The sequence below is a fragment of the Oncorhynchus mykiss genome, chromosome 10, assembly GCF_057628025.1.
Source record: "Oncorhynchus mykiss isolate SJ-2025 chromosome 10, ASM5762802v1, whole genome shotgun sequence".
In the NCBI taxonomy this organism is placed as follows: domain Eukaryota; kingdom Metazoa; phylum Chordata; class Actinopteri; order Salmoniformes; family Salmonidae; genus Oncorhynchus; species Oncorhynchus mykiss.
In genome coordinates, this window is record NC_143031.1 from 43140126 (window position 1) to 43163566 (window position 23441).

General features: G+C 45.7%; 1 pseudogene; it reads right to left on the bottom strand.

The window, feature by feature from the left end:
* Positions 1-1707: 1707 nt before the first annotated feature.
* Positions 1708-22531, bottom strand: LOC110533115 (endonuclease domain-containing 1 protein-like; annotated as a pseudogene).
* Between the last annotated feature and the right edge of the window lie 910 nt (positions 22532-23441).

Sequence of the window (23441 nt, forward strand, 5' to 3'; positions counted from 1 at the left end):
ACAATACCCCATAATGTCAAAGCAAAAACAGGTTTTTAGAAATGTTTGCAAATGCATAACAAATTTAAAAAATGAAATTACATTTGCATAAGTATTCAGACCCTTTGTTGACACACCTTTGACAGCAATTACAGCCTGGAGTCTTCTTGGGTATGATGCTACAAGCTCGGCACACCTGTATTTGGGGAGTTTCTCCCGTTCTTCTCTGCAGATCCTCTCAAGCTCTGTCAGGGTGGATGAGGAGCTTCGTGGCAAAGCTCTTTTCAGGCCTCTCCAGATATGTTTGATCGGGTTCGAGTCTGGTCTCTGGCTTGGCCACTTAAGGACATTCAGAGACTTGTCCTGAAGCCACTCCTGCGTTGTCTTGGCTGTGTGCTTAGGGTCGTTGACCTGTTGGAAGGTGAACCTTTGCCCCAGTCTAAGGTCTGAGCTCTCTGGAGCAGGTTTTCATCAAGGATCTCTCTGTACTTTGCTCCGTTCATCATTCCCTCGATCCTGACTAGTCTCCCAGTCCCTGCCGCTGAAAAACATCCCCACAGCATGATGTTGCCACCACCATGCTTATCCGTAGGGATAGTGCCAGGTTTCCTCCAGACTTGATTATTGTCATTCAGGCCAAAGAGTTCAATCTTGGTTTCATCAGACCAGAGAATCTTGTTTCTCATGGTATGACAATTCTTTAGATGCCTTTAAGCAAACTCCAAGAGGGCTGCCATGTTCCTTTTACTGAGGAGTGGCTCAGATGGGAGAACCTGTCCTTCTGGAAGGTTCTCCCATCTCCAGAGAGGAACTCTGGATCTCTCAGAGTGACCATTGGGTTCTTGGTCACCTCCCTGAACAAGGCCCTTCTCCCCCAATTGCTCAGTTTGGCAGCAACCAGCTCTAGGAAGAGTCTTGGTGGTTCTAAACTTATTCCATTTAAGAAAGATGGAGGCCACTGTGTTCTTGGGGACCTTCAATGCTGCAAACATTTTTTGGTGCCATTGCCCAGATCTGTGCCTCAACACAATCCTGTCTCTGAGCTCTACGGACAATTCCTTCGAACTCATGGCTTGGTTTTTGCTCTGACATGCACTATCAAATGTGGAACTTTCTATAGACAGGTGTATGCCTTTCCAAGTCATGTCCAATCAATTGAAATTACCGCAGGTGGACTCCACTCAAGTTGTAGAAACACCTCAAAGATGATCAGTGGAAGCAGCATGCACCCGATCTCAATTTCAAGACTTATAGCAAGGGGTCTGAATATTTATGTAAATAAGATATTTCTGTCATTATGAGCTATTGTGTGTAGATCTGATGAGGATTTTAATCCATTTTAAAATATGTCTGTAACGTAACAAAATGTGGAAAAAGTCAAGGGGTCTGAATACTTTCCGAGTGCACTGTATACCATGAATATTGACCAAGGAGATCGCCATTTCCCAATTCTGTATAATGGGTATCCTGTTTTCTGGAAACAATACCTGCAGTACCGTGGTCGGTCAACTTGTGAGGGGCAGTCATTCTCCCCTGGATGTAATAGATGAATGTTACACCAAGCACAGCACGATTCTCCCTCCCGGCTCTTTGTCAATCAACACAAATGAAATTACATTGTTGCGTCAGTCTTATGCGTTTCTTCACAATCACATAACCATCAAAGGTCGCTTCAAAGCAGATTAAAGAAACATGAAGAAACATTTGACCACAGACGTTTGTCAGAAGCGCCCTCTAGTGTATGTATGAATAAATGCATCCACATCACAATACTACAACCTTGCTTTTATGTCTGTCATCATTTAGCTAGAGACAAAATATTTCCTAGTATGGCTACATGTCATCAGGAACACTTTAATTGTAGAATATCTGGTAGTTCTTGTCCACGTCCATCCATCCCTTCAGAAACTTCTCTAGGGTCTTGATAGGCACCTCTACCACAACATTGTTGACCCTATCATTCAGGCCGTAGGCCCCAAATACGGGGAGGCGGTAGCGCTCTAGGTAGGGGGCATTGTGGTAATAGTCTGGACAGCAGTAGGCCGTACACATGTACTCTGGTATGCCCACACAGTCCTGGTTGTCACCGTCTGAGCATGTTCCCGGCCGAGGTGACTCCTGGTGTTGACCTAGGCATTGCCACGGAAGTAGTTGTTGAGGTGTTGTCTGATGCGGTCCTCATGCTGGGCCCAGGGGCCGGTGTTGAACTCTCGGATCTAAGGCACTACGTTGGTCAGGATGTAGGTGGCTGCCTTTTCCAGGGGCTCAGACTGGTGCTGGTCTGGGTTCAGTTGGCCTCTCTTGTTCTGGGTCACATCTGCAAAGTCATCCAGCACCGCCTGACTGTCCATGAGACGCATGTGCATCTAGGCCGACTGGGGGAAGGGCTCCATATTACTACTGGCTTTACTGGAGGCCAGCTAGAAGGAGGAAGAGTGGCAGAGAGAGAACTAGAGAGAAAGAGAGGCAGAGAGAGATTGGCAGAGAGAGAGAGAGAGTGTGTGAGTGAGAGGCAGAGAGACATGGAGAGAGGCAGAGAGATAGAGAGAGAGAAAGAGGCAGAGAGACATGGAGAGAGGCAGAGAGATAGAGAGAGAGAAAGAGGCAGAGAGAGAGAGAGAGGTCATCAATTTGATTATCGGCGAGACAGGTGCCTATTGATACAGACTGTTTTGTACAGGGTGTGCAGATTTAACATTTCAGGAATGAAGAAAATAATCTTTTTTTTTCCAAAGCCAAAGATTTTATTTATCAGACTGTATACTGTGTGACATTGTCTGTTTCTTTAACAAAGGGGCTTCCTGATTTAATTCCCATCTGTTCGGAATCACTAGCCGAGAAACCCCATGCACCTGCTTACCAGAGCTTCTTACAATCTGTACCCGAACACCTGCTCTTGGCGTCGTTAGCAGAACTGCGGGAAAGCAGTGCCCGACTGTCTACCGATCTAGTATCTTATCTTTTAAATTATAACCTACTGCTGTAATTAGGTGAAATTCAAGAGCTCTATATTTACTGCGGGGATTCATGCTATTACTAAAGGAAGATAGTGAGTTATGGAATGTGTGGGCGAAACAAAGGCTCACACGTTCTCTGATCAAGATAGTGAGCTTTAGTTTATATATAAGTCCATTTCTAAGGGACCAGAATAGTCTTCTTCATATAAGAACACAATTGAAGTTGTAGAACTGTGAATTGTCATAGTGTGTGTTACAATGATCATCTTCCCTCTGTCCCCAGACCTTAACTCACCTCAGGGCTGATCCTTGCACTTCTCCCCGTCAGACCATTTGAAGGTGTAGGCAGATTAGAGGGGCATGTGTCTGTGGGGGTCATAGAGGGTGACAAATCAGGGCTTGTCCTCCAGGTGCTGGCATATCTTCTTCCGGTTGCTGCCCCCCCAGGTAGCCCCATGGTGGGCTGAGCATGTAGAGAGTCATTACAGTGCTCCACATGGTTAAAGTCCTCCACCACACCACACCAGGCCCAGAGCACCCAGAGGAAAATGAACACAGCAGCACTCCAAGGCTGCCACCATATAGACCCCATGCTAAGTCTATATAAATAGCCCCATATTTAATACTGCCCTGGTACCTTCACACTCATCTGTCACTTTTTCTGTGTCAGCACCATTCAGCAGTATGTCAGCATTACGGCACTTCCTTCACTAAACGTATTCACGACTCCCCCCTATGCAAATCAGTGTTATATAAGATTGGCCAGGAATCACCTGTAACCTTGATACTCACAGTTCTTGTCATTCCCACATCACGAATCACATGTTCAAATGCTCATGTTTAATTGCACTGAGAACAGTAGGCAGCCTAATAAATGGTCCTTCCTCATCATCAGATATGAGTGGCTGTAGTTTACCAGAAGTTTTATGCAATAATTGTCGTACCGCACACACTCACACACCATTCATTCAAATTTGACCATGCACATGTCAAACACTTTGTTTAATTGACTAGAGCTCAACGTGTTCTGAGTTATGGGGACATTTTGAAGGATGACATTATGTCAGTCAAAGTCATCTTTGACTGACATAAAGAGAGGGAAATTAATTCTGAGAGGGAAATTAATTCTGAGGCATAAATTAGGGCTTGGAGTTTCTCCTGGTTAGGTCACATGGTCAGGACAAACACCAGTTCTAAAAGTGTGCAGGAACTTCTCTGAGGAAACTGTGGTTTTTGATTAATTCATAGAGAAAAGGGAAACCAGACGTCCTGTTCAAACAGCAATTTCTATATCTCTACCTAAAGTACCTGTACTATAATGCTAACTAACTATCAATAACCTGAACTGGTTATAAATAATTACCCAAGAATAAGCATAATAAAAGCTACTGTGATAGGAGAATGGGTAAAGTAAATCAGAACATGTCAGCATCAGTGGAGGCTCCTCAGAGGAGGGAGGGGAGGACCATCCTACTCAGTGAATTTCAGAATTAAAAAAAATAATTAAACATTAAAAAAGTTCTCCTTTTTAGATAAAACTGTACTAAATATAGTCACGTCACCAAATACCTGAGTAAAACACACTGTTTTGCAATGAAGGTCTACAGTAGTCTCAACAACACACTCTAGGCTAGCACCATGGTGTAGTCGGAGGACAGCTATTGACTTCGATACAAAACCTAGGAGGCTTGTATGCCTTAACCCCTTCCATAGACCTACATGGTAATTATGACCACTTCCGGAGGACATCCTCCAACCAATCAAAGGATTAGGATCAGAGAATGATCCTAGTGTGGTGTATTGGGCTTGTACCTCACAACATTTTGGAGTTTCTTCGATCCAAAATTATTAACTGGAAATAATCAATCAACATAATAGTGATGACATTGACTGTGAATACATTTTTTATAAGCCCTACAGTTGCATAGGCCTACATGCAAACATGCATAAAGCAAGCTCAGCCCTGTGAGTTCTATTGTCTAGCAGTTGCTGTCTCTGTGTCTTGGTAGTCTCGTCTAAATATAATTCATATATGAACAAGTATAAGGTAGCTGCAGTGTGACCTGATTAGACCGTATACAACTTTAGGGTGCAGAGTTTTCCTGGTTAGGTTACCAAATAAGGGAAAACGCCAGGCCCCAGGGAGAAATCATTTCTACACCACTCTGGGACCTATGGTGCAACCAGTCTGCTTGCAGTTGTCAGTTATCGTCAGGTACGGATGATGTGGATGATGGTGTGGTTGATCAGGGCTTCATTCAGGAACGTTTCTTGGGCTACTTTGATGTGTCAAGTGGGCGAGATGAGCAGTCTGTGTTTGACTTTGGGAATTCTGAGATGTCTGAGATTAACTTCATGGAGAAACGTGTTGCCCAAGTGATGGAGCTGCTGTAGTGGAATGTATCTGCTGTTTGTATTTACAGCCAAGTCCCCTCATGTTCCCTGTTTAAGACGTGATGACTACTCCACTCCACTACCATTGTCAACTCTCTCCTGACATGAAATGAAGCCACGTCTCATGTGCCCTCTCATCCACAGGCACATTGAATGTTTCCTCTCCAAGCACTGTGAGTAGACCTGTCAATTGTAGCTCATTATTGTATGTAGAGTCAATCATATACACAAACACAATCACATTATTACACATCAATGATTTTACTACTTGCTTAGACTAACTCATTCTTAGCTCTTTTGTCTAACTGTGTAGTTTGTTGTGTTATTGTTTTTTGTCTTCCCAGTCAAATCCTGTCCTGCCCTCAGTGGAAGAGTTGAGCTCTTCTCCAACACCATCCATCCATGATGAGCCTGTCCTGCACTGAAGCCTATGAACACCTCAACCTCTGCCGTGCACTGAAATCAAACCTCTGAACACCTCAACTCATACCTCACACCCTCATTCAATCACTGCTGTGATCCCTTCCCAACACCTGGCCCATCTGAACAATCGGGAGAGAAGGGCCTTAGTCAGGGAGGTGAACAAGAACCTGATAGTCACTCTGACAGAGCTCCAGAGTTCCTCTGTGGAGATGGGAGATCCTTCCAGAAGGACAACCATCTCTGCAGCACTCCACCAATCAGGCCTTTATGGTAGAGTGGCCTGACGGAAGCCACTCCTCAGTAAAAGGCACACGGCAGCCCGCATGGAGTTTGACAAAAGGCACCTAAAGGACTCTAAAATCGTGAGAAACAAAATTATCTGGTCTGATGAAACCAAGATCGAACTCTTTGGCCTGAATTCCAAGCATCACGTCTGGAGAAAACCTGGCACTATCCCTACGGTGAAGCATGGTGGTGGCAGCATCATACTGTGGTTTTTTAGCGATAGGGAATGGGAGACTAGTCAGGATCGAGGGAAAGAGGAACGGAGCAATGTGCAGAGAGATCCTTGATGAAAACCTGCTCCAGAGCACTCAGGACCTCAGACTGAGGCGAAGGTTTACCTTCCAACAGGACAACGACCCTAAGAACAGCCAAGACAACGCAGGAGTGGCTTCAGGACAAGTCTCTGAATGTCCTTGAGTGGCCCAGCCAGAGCCTGGACTTGAACCCAATCAAACATATCTGGAGAGACCTGAAATAGCTGTGCAGTGACAATCCCCATCCAACCTACGTTCTGAATGTGCCCCCCCAACTCATTGCACAGTTCCTGTCTTCATGTCATTCTGTATTTTTCCATCATGAGAAAGGCCCATGGCCCTGAAACTGTTAACAATGTTTCAAGTCAGCTATGTTGCATAACACATACATCCACACAAGCCAACAGCAGATAATATTCAATCACATACTGTATATGGTAACGGGTTATAGTGCATAACACAGAATTCTCATAATCCCCCTTTTTACACCCCCGATGGGTGTAACCACACCATCCAATATACTAGGTTGCTGATGAACCCAGGAACTTTAAACCTTTATTTTGTGAATATATGAAGTGATGCACATCCCTTTGTTGATTAACATATATATAAACTGTTTTTGATTCCCCCTTTTGACACCCACAAGGGTGTCACTCATTATCCTTTATTTCAGCAGTCCCAACATAGTAATATGTTAATAGCATTTCATGAAAATAATAAAAAGTTTATTATTACAAAAAAATACATTTTTTTTTACAGAAATACAAAAAAGAAAAATCAACAAAGAAAGATAGAAAAAAAAAATCAACAAATGATATATGCTTTTGTCTCCCCTTTTGACACCCACAAGGGTGTCACTTACCAAAAATAGGATAAAACTATATTGTTTATTGACATGTTAGATATAGGATAAAACTTTGGTCATGGAAAACAGAGTAAAGCAAAGCAAAGCATTATTATAAACCATCTGGTCCTCTCAGCTACTCCTATCCTGTACCAGGTGGGCTCCTTGCCACCCAGGGACTCTAAACCTTCACATAAGAGAGGACAAGTTATATCGTACACGTAATGTATTTAAGAAGTTATCATTCCACGACCTCACCCACAGCAAACCAGGGGTCATCCTCAGTCAGCCCCATCCTCACCCACAGCAAACCAGGGGTCATCCTCAGTCAGCCCCATCCTAACCCACAGCAAACCAGGGGTCATCCTCAGTCAGCCCCATCCTCACCCACAGCAAACCAGGGGTCATCCTCAGTCAGCCCCATCCTCACCCACAGCAAACCAGGGGTCATCCTCAGTCAGCCCCATCCTCACCCACAGCAAACCAGGGGTCATCCTCAGTCAGCCCCATCCTCACACACAGCAAACCAGGGGTCATCCTCAGTCAGCCCCATCTTTCCACGGAAGTTAGATTCCATATCTGCATCTCCTTCAGGAGCACCAAGCAAGGGCATCATACCTGAAGCCTGTACCACATATGTAACAGACTTCTTCAAACAAGGTATGATGCAAGCAGCACAACACATCAATAACAAAAATACAAGAATTAGGGTCAGAAATCCAGTAACCACCAGTGATGCATACTCACCCAGCCACACCCCCATCCAAGACATCCAGCCAGACTCCTCCACCCCAGCCACGCCCTTCATTTCTGCCGAAAGCTCGTCCAACCCAACCAATGCTTTTGATATACTCCCATCAGGGCTGGTATTATTAGGTATAAATGTACAACTTTGTTCACCAAACATTTTGCAAACCCCTCCCTGACTGGCCAGGATCATATCTAAAGTCAATCTATTCTGCCTGGCGGTCCGGGTAGAAGCCTCCAATTGCTCAGCCATACCAGTAAGAGTTGTGTGGGTGTAATTAACAAACCGTTGTTGATTATAGTATATATAATTTATCCATGAGGTCTGTTTGGCATCCACAATAGCGGGGCCAAGAATTGGTAGTAGATGCCATAAACCATCATTCCTGTTTAGGGCCTGGAATTCCTGAGGAACACCTACTGGCACACCTAGTAGGTTGAAATGTATATTATCTGTTTCGTCAGACCAAGGTGTATCACGCTTATATCTGGAGTACGGGTGAACATCATTAGGTGCTTTTCTAGTAGATCCCAGGAGCTGATTAGCTGTAACTTCGATAATGGTTAGTGGTATTATCAGACTGGCTAAAGCACACGTACCCTGCCAGTTACCTCTAAGGACAGGTGTTAAATGCCTGTTTGGGCCACACATCCACCATACATCAGCAACACCCTTAGTTTGATTCAAGCCTTTCACTGGCCCGGTGGCATTAATGGTTATGTTATTACTACAATCTGCTGCAGGCAACCGCCCATAGTCAAAACCCCTACCTGTACCAGTGATGCAACTGCAGTTACCTCCGTACGCCTTAACACCCCATGGAGCCTTTTGAGGAGGGACTTCTGGGAACACTAGAGACAGAGTCTTACAAAGGGTGGAGTTGGGTTTAACATGGTAAAAACGTTCCAGCATACACCTCCATCCTTCCCCCTTTCCCAAGGCAAATGGATGAGTAGCCAATACAGGCCTAGTATGGGCACAAATAACACAGTCCTTCCTTTGTAATGTCTTGGCAGTATATCGCATGTATGCCAACCACATATTTTCCCTAACGTCATATCCAATTTCAGTACCCAATTGGTCGCTATCTGTGATATCCTCAACATTAATTACCTGGATAGGGTTTGGTAATTTGGTTGGTGGAGGCAGGGTTGGGCTTGGAGTGGTGGAGGAGTGTGTCTGGGTCTGGTTCTGGTTAATCTGGGACAGCTGTGGCCTCGGCAGCACTTTTACAGAGAACACACCCATCGTGTCAGCCCCATTCCTTTCCAGACCGAGGGTATAGGTTCCTGCATCAGAAAGCTTAATGGACTTAATGGTTAGTAGGATTTCATCACCTTTACAGAGTTCAACAGTGCTCCCAGGTTTTCCCCATATCATGGAAAACCTATCCACCTTTGTGGGATCCCCTATGCTAAAAGGATACCCTCTTCTCCAATCCCAAGATTGTCCCAAGTTGGTTATCATGTAATCCCCATACGGACACCCTCCCCCATTACACAGGTACACTGGCACCCTCCTATACACAGGTGTTAAATCCAAACACAAATATCTCAATTTCTTCCCTGCCCTGTTGGCTCAAAATATGTCCCAAATACTTAACATGAGTCTACCATAATTAAAACTTATCCTAGCTCATTTTCACACCACATTCATCAGAGAAAATATAATGACACTATAATGTAAATTTCACTGCCTTTTTGGATTAAATTACCTTAATATCAGTATTACAAATGACCCTAGATTCTCCATCCAAATGGCTTTCCAATGAGGCTGATCAGACCACAAAGGAAAGTTACAATGGAGGTCATAAGTCATACCATCCCTCCAAAGAAGTGTTTCTTACTACACTGCTCAAAAAAATAAAGGGAACACTAAAATAACACATCCTAGATCTGAATGAATGAAATATTCTTACTAAATACTTTTTTCTTTACATAGTTGAATGTGCTGATAACAAAATCACACAAAAATGATCAATGGAAATCAAATTTATCAACCCATGGAGGTCTGGATTTGGAGTCGCACTCTAAATTAAAGTGGAAAACCACACTACAGGCTGTTCCAACTTTGATGTAATGTCCTTAAAACAAGTCAAAATGAGGATCAGTAGTGTGTGTGGCCTCCACGTGCCTGTATGACCTCCCTACAACGCCTGGGCATGCTCCTAATGAGGTGGCGGATGGTCTCCTGAGGGATCTCCTCCCAGACCTGGACTAAAGCATCCGCCAACTCCTGGACAGTCTGTGGTGCAACGTGGCGTTGGTGGATGGAGCGAGACATGATGTCCCAGATGTGCTCAATTGGATTCAGGTCTGGGGAACGGGCTGGCCAGTCCATAGCATCAATGCCTTCATCTTGCATGAACTGCTGACACACTCCAGCCACATGAGGTCTAGCATTAGGAGGAACCCAGGGCCAACCGCACCAGCATATGGTCTCACAAGGGGTCTGAGGATCTCATCTCGGTACCTAATGGCAGTCAGGCTACCTCTGGAGAACACATGGAGGGCTGTGCGGCCCCCCAAAGAAATGCCACCCCACACCATGACTGACCCACCGCCAAACCGGTCATGCTGGAGGATGTTGCAGGCAGCAGAACGTTCTCCACGGCGTCTCCAGACTGTCACGTCTGTCACATGTGCTCAGTGTGAACCTGCTTTCATCTGTGAAGAGCACAAGGCGCCAGTGGCGAATTTGCCAATCTTGGTGTTCTCTGGCAAATGCCAAACGTCCTGCATGGTGTTGGGCTGTAAGCCCAACCCCCACCTGTGGACGTCGGGCCCTCATACCACCCTCATGGAGTCTGTTTCTGACCATTTGAGCAGACACATGCACATTTGTGGCCTGCTGGAGATCATTTTGCAGGGCTCTGGCAGTGCTCCTCCTGCTCCTCCTTGCACAAAGGCGGAGGTAGCGGTCCTGCTGCTGGGTTGTTGCCCTCCTACGGCCTCCTCCACATCTCCTGATGTACTGGCCTGTCTCCTGGTAGCGCCTCCATGCTCTGGACACTACGCTGACAGACACAGCAAACCTTCTTGCCACAGCTCGCATTGATGTGCCATCCTGGATGAGCTGCATCTCATGCTACCACTAGAGTGAAAGCACCGCCAGCATTCAAAAGTGACCAAAACATCAGCCAGGAAGCATAGGAACTGAGAAGTGGTCTGTGGTCACCACCTGCAGAATCACTCCTTTATTGGGGGTGTCTTGCTAATTGCCTATAATTTCCACCTGTTGTCTATTCCATTTGCACAACAGCATGTGAAATGTATTGTCAATCAGTGTTGCTTCCTAAGTGGACAGTTTGATTTCACAGAAGTGTGATTGACTTGGAGTTACATTGTGTTGTTTAACCTCTAGCACTTAGCCATCCCGGATCCGGGATCGTGAATACAGCCTCAAGCTCATTACCATAACGCAACGTTAACTATTCATGAAAATCGCAAATGAAATGAAATAAATATGCTAGCTCTGAAGCTTAGCCTTTTGTTAACAACACTGTCATCTCAGATTTTCAAAATATGCTTCTCAACCATAGGAAAACAATCATTTGTGTAACAGCAGCTAGCTAGCGTGGCATTTAGCGTTAGCGTTAGCATTCAGCAGGCAACATTTTCACAAAAACCAGAAAAGCATTCAAATAAAATAATTTACCTTTGAAGAACTTCAGATGTTTTCAATGAGGAGACTCTGTTAGATAGCAAATGTTCAGTTTTTCCTGAAAGATTATTTGTTTAGGAGAAATCGCTCCGTTTGGTGCGTCACGTTTGGCTACCAAAAAAAAACGAAAATCCAGTCATCAAAACGCCGAACATTTTTCCAAATTAACTCCATAATATCGACTGAAACATGGCAAACGTTGTTTAGAACCAATCCTCAAGGTGTTTTTCACATATCTCTTCGATGATATATCGTTCGTGGAAGTGTGCTTTCTGTTCTGAATCCCAGGAGAAAATGCCCGCTGCTGAAGATTACGCACCAATTTAGACAAAGGACACCGGGCGGACCCCTGGAAAATGTAGTCTCTTATGGCCAATCTTCCAATGATATGCCTACAAATACGTCACAATGCTGCAGACATCTTGAAGAAACGACAGAATGGGCAGGCTCGTTCCTGGTGCATTCACAGCCATATAAGGAGACAATGGAAAACAGAGCCTCAGAAATTCTGCTCATTTCCTGTTTGAAGTTTCATCTTGGTTTTGCCTGTAGCATGAGTTCTGTGGCACTCACAGATAATATTTGCAGTTTTGGAAACGTCAGACTGTTTTCTTTCCAAAACTGTCAATTATATGCATAGTCAAGCATCTTTTCGTGACAAAATATTGCGCTTAAAACGGGCACGTTTTTTTATCCAATAATGAAATAGCGCCCCCATAGACTCAACTGGTGTGTTCCCTTTATTTTTTTGAGCAGTGTATATTAAACAACATTCCTTTATCAAAAGATTTCCCCTATTTAAATTAAGACTCAGGAAATAAAAACTTTAATATTCCATATGTGAGTGTACTCTGGGAAAATGGAAATGTACTCCCTCCAATCATTAGTTTTACATTTACTCGATGTTTCATGTAACTCATTCAATCTTTCTCCAAATAAACTCAACCTGCAATCCATTGTGGTTGTTGGTATTGTTGACCTTGTGAACCCCCTTTCTGACCCTGCCAGCTCTCTGAGTTCCTGCGTGTCCCCCATTGGCCTCTCCCCCTTTGGGGTCCAAAAGGTCCCCTACCTCTTCTCCGGACTACTCCCGATGACTGCCCACAACTCCATGCCCAGTGACCATAGCCTCCACATCTATAACAGGTGAGGTTAGCCCCTCTGTCTGGATCTTGATTGTAGCTTGGCCATCCTGTAGAAGGTGGTTGCCCCCCATACGCATTCCTTTGGGGTGTCATCAATCCCGCCATAGTCTGCACCACAGCAGTAACAGTGTCACTGGTGTTGGCTCTAGAAGGTTGCGGTGCAGGTTGAGGAGTGCTGGTTAGAGGCATCTGTTTTGCTGGCTTATCGTCTGCCAGTTGCTTCTTCAAGACTTTCTTCTGTAGTTGCTTTATTTCATCCTCTTCCTTCCTTTTTCCTCCTCTCCATCTCTCCACATGGTGTTGAGCAATCTCAGTGAATTCCATCACATTCTTCGCAGTGATCACTTTTTCACACTCTGTGCGCACCTGGTCCGGCAGCCCTTTCATGCACTGTTCCAGAAATATATGTTTCATCTCATTCTTATCTGGCTCAGCATTCCAGGCCTGTCTCCACAGGATCCTGGCTTTTTTCATATAAACCGGCACAGTTTCATCCTCTTCTAGGGTCAATGATTTCATCACCTGAGGCCTGGGTTGAGTGGGGTATTTCCTCCTGATGGCAGTCCACATCCCATTGCGGTATTGATCAAATGGAGTCTTTATGGCAAACATCCCTCCCATCCCTCCCATCCCTGCATCTTTCATACACGACAGTACACGACATTCCTGGTCCCCCATGCATCTATTCATGACAGCCACCATGTCTCCTACTGTCAGTTCATCCGCTGCAGTCAGGCTCTCAAAGGCCTTCACCCACCTACATCCAGACTCTTCTGGTAGCGGCAGGGCTTCTACTAGAGTCTGCAAGTCCCTGTGAGCCCAAGGTTTGTATGCTGTTTGTCCACCAGGTAGTTTTCTTAGTGGCATCATGTTAGCACCACCCTGTTTGGTCTTACTCCTGGTGTGGTGTGCGGGAGCGGACTGTTGATCCCATAGGCCTCCCTCAAGTACGCCACAGATGAATCTTTGGTCAAGCTCACACTGTGGGGGCCCAACCCGGGGTGTGTCTTCACCATCTTCATATTCCTCTGTTCCTTGGCTGTGCGTACCCAGCCTGATGAAATGTACACCTGGCCCTGATGTCGGTGTGCATTGATTCAGCGTAGTCTGTTCCTTACACCTTATTTCAATCCGTTCCATGTCTTTCAGGGTCCGTTCCAGTATTTTCACTGCTCCCTCCTCCTTTCTGAGTTTGTCTTGGAGTTCATTCCATACTCTCCTCCGCTCCTCTTCTTCCTCTTGGGTATTTGTCAGGCTTGTCTCAGTCCATCTGATTCCATTATCAGAGGATCCACTTTCACTCCTGCTGTCTATGCTCATATTTCCTCCTTCCATCTGTACTTTACTTAGTTCAGCCACTCCTCTGCTCAGCTCTCTGGCAGCTTCCACCAGAGCCTGTATTTCTTATTTTCTTCCCTCTGACGCCAGACACCATTCTTGTCCACTGCTGCCATCATCTGGTCTTTTGTGGTAGTTTACTGTGGCTGAGAGATCCAGTACAGGTGCCATTATTCGTGGACTATCATAGGGTGGTGGCGCTTTAGGGAGTTCCGGGTATAGTCTACCTCCCTGTGGTTTTGGTGGGTTTTCATCCGTGCACATTTTCTTGAGTTTTTCCAGCATAGCCAGTCCTATGCGTTCCTTCAATTTAGCCTTCTCCATTTCTTCCTTGATTTTACCCTTACTCGGCTCTCCTCCCTGTTTCCACTCGGAACAGGTTTTGTATGCTTTACGCTTCAGCGCTTCCAGCATTATACCAGGCTCCCAGTCGACTGGCTCTGCAATACTGCCCTCTTCTATCCATTTTCTGTATAATTTTTCTCCTTTCTTTCTCCAATCTTTTCCCTCTTTTCCTCCATTGGTCTCTAATGCTGATTTCAATGTTTTCAACACCTTCTCGGCCTCCTGATTAGCCATTGTCTAATGTATTTCAATTACTTGTTTTAATTTGAATACAATAGAAATGATCAGGTTCAATTGTGTGCTGCCTTAGAATGTGTCCCAATCTAGCCACTGTCTAGTAAACACTGTGCACTTCTCCTTTACCGTTTCAAAACATAACCTAGGTCTCACACCTGTTATTTACCCGAAGGTCATACAAACTTGGTATTAGTACGTCGACTTAATACCTAATGTACTACAATCATACGGTTCGACTCTCTCAAACCTTCAAACATACATCAGTTCGAATCACTCAAACCTGCAATCATACATCAGTTCGAATCACTCAAACCTGCAATCATACATCAGTTTAAATCACTCAAACCTGCAAACATACATCAGTTCGAATCACTCAAACCTGCAATCATACATCAGTTTAAATCACTCAAACCTGCAATCATACATCAGTTTGAATCACTCAAACCTGCAAACATACATCAGTTCGAATCACTCAAACCTGCAATCATACATCAGTTCGAATCACTCAAACCTGCAATCATACATCAGTTCGAATCACTCAAACCTGCAAACATACATCAGTTCGAATCACTCAAACCTGCAATCATACATCAGTTCGAATCACTCAAACCTGCAAACATACATCAGTTCGAATCACTCAAACCTGCAATCATACATCAGTTTAAATCACTCAAACCTGCAAACATACATCAGTTTGAATCACTCAAATCTGGAAACATACACGGTTGAATCACTCAAACCTGCAAACATACGTGGACATCAATGTTTTCAGTACCTTTTCTATTTCTAATAACATTTTAGTACATATGTCTGTGTATACTCGTGTAAATTAATTAAAAAAGCAAAATAAATCTACCTTATTTCTCAACACACTCAATCCTGCAATGTGGGTCCCCTAGGAATATTCAGTCCCTGACTGCAATATTAAATGTACTATCATACGCTAGGTAAATTATTCTAAATGAACTGTGTCCCCGACACTTATTTAACCCCTTAGGTCATTCACACATGGTATTAGTACCCTGACTTAATACCCAATGTACCACAGTCACTCGGCGAACTTATCTTACTTCCAATACAACCCAGGTCCCTGACCTGTATTTATCTGTTATATTGCCGTTCCCCCACACTCACACTAGTAGGTACGCCGACCCACCCACATGCAAACCAACAGGTCCCGGACCTATCTAGTACATTGCATTCGTTATCATATGGTAATTTACCCCCAATAGTCCCTGACTATTTCCATGTATTCGCATTCATAACATGTGGTCCCTGACTATCCACTCATTCAGTACTTATACTTTATAGTCCCCGACTATTTTTCATATATTCACATTCGTCTCATGTAGTCCCTGACTATCCACTCATACAGTACATTTCATTTACACATTGCAAAATAGGGATGATCAATTAAAATTGCATTCACCACAGTTTTGTCTATATTGTTATAATATTTTTATACTAGGTATAGGGAATCATAATTTGGTAACTTACGTCAAACAGGCATTCTCACAAAATACATTTGGATAATGCCAATATGCAGAACTTTAGTTTTTTCACAATAGGTGTCTGCTTACCTTTTTGGTAGACCGGTCTTTTTGTGAGAGACACCGTCCAACGACAGTAACGGCCAATTGGCTGGCACGCCAATGTCCAGCGAAGTCCTTCACCAGATCACGTTCATGGTCACCAATTCTTAGGGTTGCGTCAATTCGAATCTGGTATCAAGATAAATATGACAATGAGTCACCGATTGTATGCTATGTATTTTTTATTAGCTAAGCAATAAGTGGTAAATGCAATTTTCGTATATACGGGCTCTCTGTCCCACCTCGCAGGGCAAACAGAGAACTGACTTGTTCCTGACAAAGATATTATAAATATACTCTAACAGAGGTAGTTACTGCTTCTGAGCCGGCCTGTCAGAGTAGAGACTGGACGTGGTTTAGACTCACCCAGCCTATCGTTGATTGTTGGCGCAGAGGCTGGTCCCAGCCCCCTAAGCGCTTCAGCGGTCAGTCGTTGTAGCTGTGTAGAATATACAGTTATCAGGCACCTGGCTCTTGTTATCTAACAAAAGACCGTTTGTTCTCGCAACACTACGTTCTGAATGTGACCCCCCAACTCATTGCACAGGTCCTATCTTTATGTCATTCATGTCATTCTGTATTTTTCCATCATGAGAAAGGCCCATGGCCCTGAAACTGTTAACAATGTTTCAAGTCAGCTATGTTGCATAACACATACATACATCCACACAAGCCAACAGCAGATAATATTCAATCACATACTGTATATGGTAACGGGTTATAGTGCATAACACAGAATCCTCATAGCTGCATGGCCTTCGTCAGGGAGTAACAATGTATTTGAGAGACAACAAGTGCTCATTGTGCCAATGTATTTATGTTTTCCCCAAAAATTTGGAGACATAACATAGTTTTCATGTTGTCAACAGTCTAAGCCAGCTCCATCTGCTTTGCCCCATAGTTGAGCACGCGTTGGTTTTGTTTCTAAACAACCACCCCGTCTATGGATGTATCAATAATTGTAATTACACCATTTTCATAATTGTAACCCTAAATTATTATGCTTCATACTGTAACATTGTGTGTGACTGGTTGAAACAGTAAAACATGGCACCTGGAAGTCAAATGACGAATTTATTTTAGTCAAAGAAGATGTCCTTCACAGCTCAGAACTAACGTTGATGGTATCCATTTTACAGCCACTTTTGCCAAATGTGAGCCGATAACACCTCTCCATGAATGGCTGACACACTGAACCATTGTGTCTGAATGTCACTGAGCTGTTTTATAAGGGGGCAGATCAATAAAGAATGCTACAAATACAGAGAATGGAGGAACAATTACGCTACAAGGGAAGTCATTTGCAAAGCAGATCTTCGATAATGGAAGCTTTGCCAAAGCATCACAAGTACTATGTAATTGTTATGTTAAAAATACATGCTTAATCATTATAATAAGCACATAATAGTAGATCTATGGAGATAGTTGTAAACCCTTGTGCACACAGAGTAGGCGTGTGTGAGCGTTGTTGAGGAGCTCTTATATGGTGCGGTGGAGATACAGAGGAAGGGGAGAGGGGGAGATGCAGTTGTCATAGGGGATCTGCAGATTCTGGTCCACGTTCGTCCGGGTCTTCGGGAAGTTCTCCAGGTTGTTCCGGCGGATCATGTTACCGGTGGTGGTCACCCCGGTGATGATGAAGGCGGTGAGGCGAACGCGTTGTTGAGGCGAACGCGGATGCGCTCCTCGTGCTCAGGCCACGGCCCGATATTGAACTCCCTGATCTCTGGGACCACGTTGGTCAGGATGTAGGTGGCAGCACTGTCATATGGGTCAGACTGGTGCTGATCTGGGTTCAGGTGTCCTCGTTCATACAGGACTACGTCAGAGTAGTTGTCCAGCACTGCCTGGCTGTCCTCAAACTTCATGTGCAGGTAGGCGGTAAGGGAGGGTAGCATATTCCCATTCCCATCAACCTCTGCCAGCTGGAGAGAGCGGGGAGGAGGATCAGTGCATTGCTCACAGATTGTAGACACTACATTTACATTTTAGTCATTTAGCAAACGCTTTTCTCCAGAGCGACTTACAGGAGCAATTAGAGCTTAGTGCCTTGTTCAAGGGCACAGATAGATTTTTCACCGAGTTGGCTCAGGGATTTGAATCAGCAATCTTTCGGTTACTGGCCCAACGCTCTTAACCACTGGGCTACCTTCCACCATACTACACAGTTATAAACATACACAACACTGGAATTTTGTTTATGGTATGTTGGATGAAGTATCCAATTAAATGGAACAAATGTAAGCAATGTGTCAAAATAACTATATGGATAATACTGATGAGGCTGAACCAAAGTGTCACACCCTTATCTGTTTCACCTGTCTTAGTGCTTGTCTCCACCCCCCCTCCAGGTGTGGGCTCTTGGCTGGGCTACGACAGTGTGGGAGCAACAATCCACCGTTTGTCTCAGTCTGGAGGAATTCGGGGCAGAGGTACGTAAAGTGTTAGATTCTCTGTAAGCTGCTCCAACTATGTCAGGATTCCCGTAGTTGGCGGCTGAGAATGCCTGGAACCCGGAAGCCCTGTTCGACACATTCCTTCACGGATTATTGGAGGTGATTAAAGACGAGCTGCCCCTGGACCTCGACTCCCTCATAGCCTTGACCATCCGGATCGATGGGCAGCTACTGGAACGTAGGAGGGAGAGGGAGTCTGTTCCCTGTTTCCGACGCTCATCCTCGATTTCCACCTCACCTCTGAGGAATAATGGAAATCCCCAAAGTCCACATTTCCGAGTGGATCAGATGTCACCCGAGTTCTCTCGGAAGTCACCGAGGGCTGTCAAGTCATCTCCTCCGGAGCCCTTGCAACTAGGCAGGGCTAGATTGTCTCCTGCTGAGTGCTTATGCAGACTAAACACCCAGACCTGTCTGTATTGTGGAGCTATGGGACATGTCTTATCTACCTGCCCATTTAAAGCCCAGGCTTATCAAGTAGGTACGAGTACACTGGTGAGCCGTATGGGGAGTTTCCCATCTTCCATTTTTCGTACCCCAATCCATGCTATCCTGTTGTGGGGTGACCAGCCCAAATCTCTTCGGGTGTTCATTTACTCTGGGGCTGACGAGAGCTTTATGAACGCTACCCTGGTGTCGGAGCTGGGAATCCCCACTCTTCCCCTGTCTATTCCGTCAGAGCGTCAGAGCGCTGGATGGGCGCTCTATTGGCAGAGTCACCCACACGATGTTTCCCCTTAACCTGAGAGTCTCGGTTAATCACAGTGAGTCTATGCAGTTCCTGCCCATTAAATCCCTTCATGCACCCGTGGTTTTGGGATTTTCCTGGATCCAGAGGCATAATCCTCTGATCGACTGGGCTACTGGTTCTATCCTGGGTTTGAGCCCATTTTGCCATGCGCATTGCCTGGACCTCTCCGCCGTTGCCGCCGAATACCAGGACCTCCGGGAGGTTTTCAGCAAAGCCCGTGCCACCGCACTTCCTCCTCATCGGCACTATGACTGCACCATCGACCTTCTCCAAGCCACTACACCGCCTCGGGGGCGGCTTTATTACCTGTCGGGTAGGAGACCAAGGCGATGGAGAGGTATATTGAGGACTCCCTGGCTGTAGGGGGTATCCGTCCTTCTGACTCTGCCACCCGTATATCGACTGCCGGGGCCTGAATGACATCACGGTTAAAAACTGTTACCCGCTTCCAATCACTGCCTCGACTTTTGAGCCTTTCCAGGGGTGCTACCATCTTCTTCAAGTTGGACCTCCGGAAGGCCAACCATCTGGTATGGATACGGGAAGGGGACAAGTGGAAGACCGCCTTTAACACGGCTAACGGACACTATGAATACCTAGTGATGCCATTCGGACTGACCAATGCTTTTGCTGTGTTCCAGGCCCTGGTTAACAACGTTCTCCGTGACATGTTGAACCGGTTCGTGTTCATCTACTTTAATTACATTTTCGTTTTTTGCCGCTCGTTTCAAGAACATGTCCTCCATGTCAGACAAGTCCTCCAGCATCTTCTGGAGAACCAGCTGTTCGTCAAAGTGGAGAAATGCGAATTCCATCGCTCCACCATCTCCTTCCTTGGATACATCATAGCTGCAGGCAACATACAGATGGATCCTGGAAAGGTGAGAGCGGTGGTGGATTGGCCGCAACCCACACTCCTGAGAGCAGCTGCAACGCTTCCTGGGGTTCGTCCATTTCTACCGCCGGTTAATCCGGGGCTACAGAACCCTGGATCCCCCCTTTCAGCACTCACCTCTCCCAAGGTCCCGTTTAAGTGGTCTCCAGTTGCAGACCAGGTGTTCTTGGACCTCAAGATAAATTCACTACCGCCCCTATCCTAATCCACCCGGATCCGTCCTGGCGGTTTGTGGTGGAGGTCGACGCTTCAGATGTCGAAGTGGGGTCTGTCCTGTCCTCTCCCATTGTCTCAACATCATGGAAAGGAATTATGACGTGGGTAACCATGAGCTACTTGCGGTGAATATATCATTGGAGGAGTGGAGGCACTGGTTAGAGGGGGCGGAACACCCATTCATGGTGTGAACAGATCACAAGAACCTAGAATATCTCCGCACCGCCAAGTGCCTGAACTCCAGGCAAGCTCGATGGGCCCTGCTATTCACCCATTTCAACTTCACCATATCCTACCGCCCGGGTTCCAGGAATGTGAAGCCGGACGCACTGACATGCCTCTATAGCCCCGTTGCTACACCATCGGACACCGAGACCATCCTTCCTATCTCTTGTCTCGCGGCTGCACTCATCTGGGGTATAGAGAACCAGGTCTGTGAAGCACAGCGTTCCCGGGGGGGGGGGGGGGGGGGGGGGGTGCACGGCTAACTGGATGTTTCCCAAGTTCTGGAATGGGCTCATTCAGACCCAGGCTTTTGTACAACAACGTTTTTGGTAGCCCACTTTGGTTCCTGACGTATCTGTGTTCGTTGCAGCCTGCACCGTGTGTAACCAGAATAGGACTCCTCAGCAAGCTCCGGCTGACCTCCTGCAACTACTTCTTGTCCCTCAACGTCCCTGGTCATGTATATCCCTGGCCTTCATCACGGGTCTCCCCCTGTCTGATGACAACACTGTTATCCTTACCATGGTGGACTGGTTTTCCAAAGCCACCCACATTCCATTCCTCTTCCCAAGCTACCCTCAGCCAAGGAGACGGCCCAGCTCATGGTGCAGCACATCTTCCGGAACCATGGACTTCCAGTGGACATGGTCTCCGACCGGGATCCTCTGTTCTCATTCCGGTTCTGGAAGGCGTTCTGCACACTAATTGGGTCGTCGGCCAGCCTGTCCTCCGGGTCTAATGGCCAGTCGGAGCGAGCCAATCAGGACCTGGAGATGACTCTTCGCTGCCTTGTCTCTGCCAACCCCACCACCTGGTGCCAGCAACTCATGTGGGTAGAGTACGCCCGCAACACCCTCCCCTGCTCAGCCGCTGGTCACACGCCTTTTGTGTGTTCCCTGGGATATCAGCCCCCGCTCTTCCCGGAGCAAGAGGTCAGCATGCCCTCGGCCCAGATGTTCGTTCGCCGCTGTTGCATATCTGGAAGAGAGCCCGGTCGGCTCTTCTCAAGACCATCTCCAGGTATTGACTACAGATGGACTGCCACCGGACCTCGGCTCCCCGTTATCGTCTCGGGCAGAGGGTATGGCTGTCCACTTAGGACCTGCCCCTCCGGGTGGAGTCCCACAAACTTTCCCCCCGTTTTATCGGCCCTTTCCCCATCTCCAAGATTCTTAGCCCTTATGCTGTTTGTCTTCTGTTGCCCCGTACCCACTTTTCATCTGTTTAGGATTAAACCTATGTCCCACAGACCTTGTTTCCAATCTGTCTGCATCTGTGTCTTATCCTGAGTTCTGATACAAAGGGAAAGAAGCTACAGTGTTCAGGGAAGGCTTCTATCAAACATTTAACTGGTGTAACAGCTCAACTCCGGTCTCTGCAGAATAGGGACTTGAAATTACAAACATTTTCCGATAGGAAAAACATAAGGTTATAACATCACATTTGAGGAGTAGACTTACAAAAACAGCAATAAACAGTTTGACCGACCTGTGTTTCATACATCCAGGAGTAGTCCACACGCCACCCTCTGTCTTCTTGAAGGAGTAGGCTGAGTAGACAGGGATGCATTTCTGGGGGTCGTACAAGGTCACAAAGCGTGGCTTGTCGGCATAGCGCTGACAGATCTTCTTCAGTTTGTCATTAATGATTCCCCGTGGTGGGGTTCCCATATATAAGGAGTTCTTGCATCGCTCTACATGGTTGAAGTCCTCGACCACAGTGGCTTGAGGTGCACTATGGAACAGGGCGAACGCCAACACCATACAGCCTGGCGATAATTGCATGGCTCTTACCAGCATGACTGCAGGAGAGTGAAATGAAAGACAAGGTAAGGTGTGCAGTTAGAATTTAAATGCCAAAGCCCAGATATGCAAAGTGAGTAAATAATGTGATAGAGGGATCCAACCATTTTGTGTGGAGTGAATGACAAGAACACGTGTTGGCTTGTTCTCTATTATCCAATCAGCATAGTCTTATGTGAACCTATGTGAATTTACTGTAACTGGTGGGGGAATAATAGAATATAGCAATTGTACCCTAACATACAAGGACTCCATTCCACACTTTACCATCTACAGTGCCTTGCGAAAGTATTTGGCCCCCTTGAACTTTGCGACCTTTTGCCACATTTCAGGCTTCAAACATAAAGATATACAACTGTATTTTTTTGTGAAGAATCAACAACAAGTGGGACACAATCATGAAGTGGAACGACATTTATTGGATATTTCAAACTTTTTTAACAAATCAAAAACTGAAAAATTGGGCGTGCAAAATTATTCAGCCCCTTTACTTTCAGTGCAGCAAACTCTCTCCAGAAGTTCAGTGAGGATCTCTGAATGATCCAATGTTGACCTAAATGACTAATGATGATAAATACAATCCACCTGTGTGTAATCAAGTCTCCGTATAAATGCACCTGCACTGTGATAGTCTCAGAGGTCCGTTAAAAGCGCAGAGAGCATCATGAAGAACAAGGAACACACCAGGCAGGTCCGAGATACTGTTGTGAAGAAGTTTAAAGCCGGATTTGGATACAAAAAGATTTCCCAAGCTTTAAACATCCCAAGGAGCACTGTGCAAGCGATAATATTGAAATGGAAGGAGTATCAGACCACTGCAAATCTACCAAGACCTGGCCGTCCCTCTAAACTTTCAGCTCATACAAGGAGAAGACTGATCAGAGATGCAGCC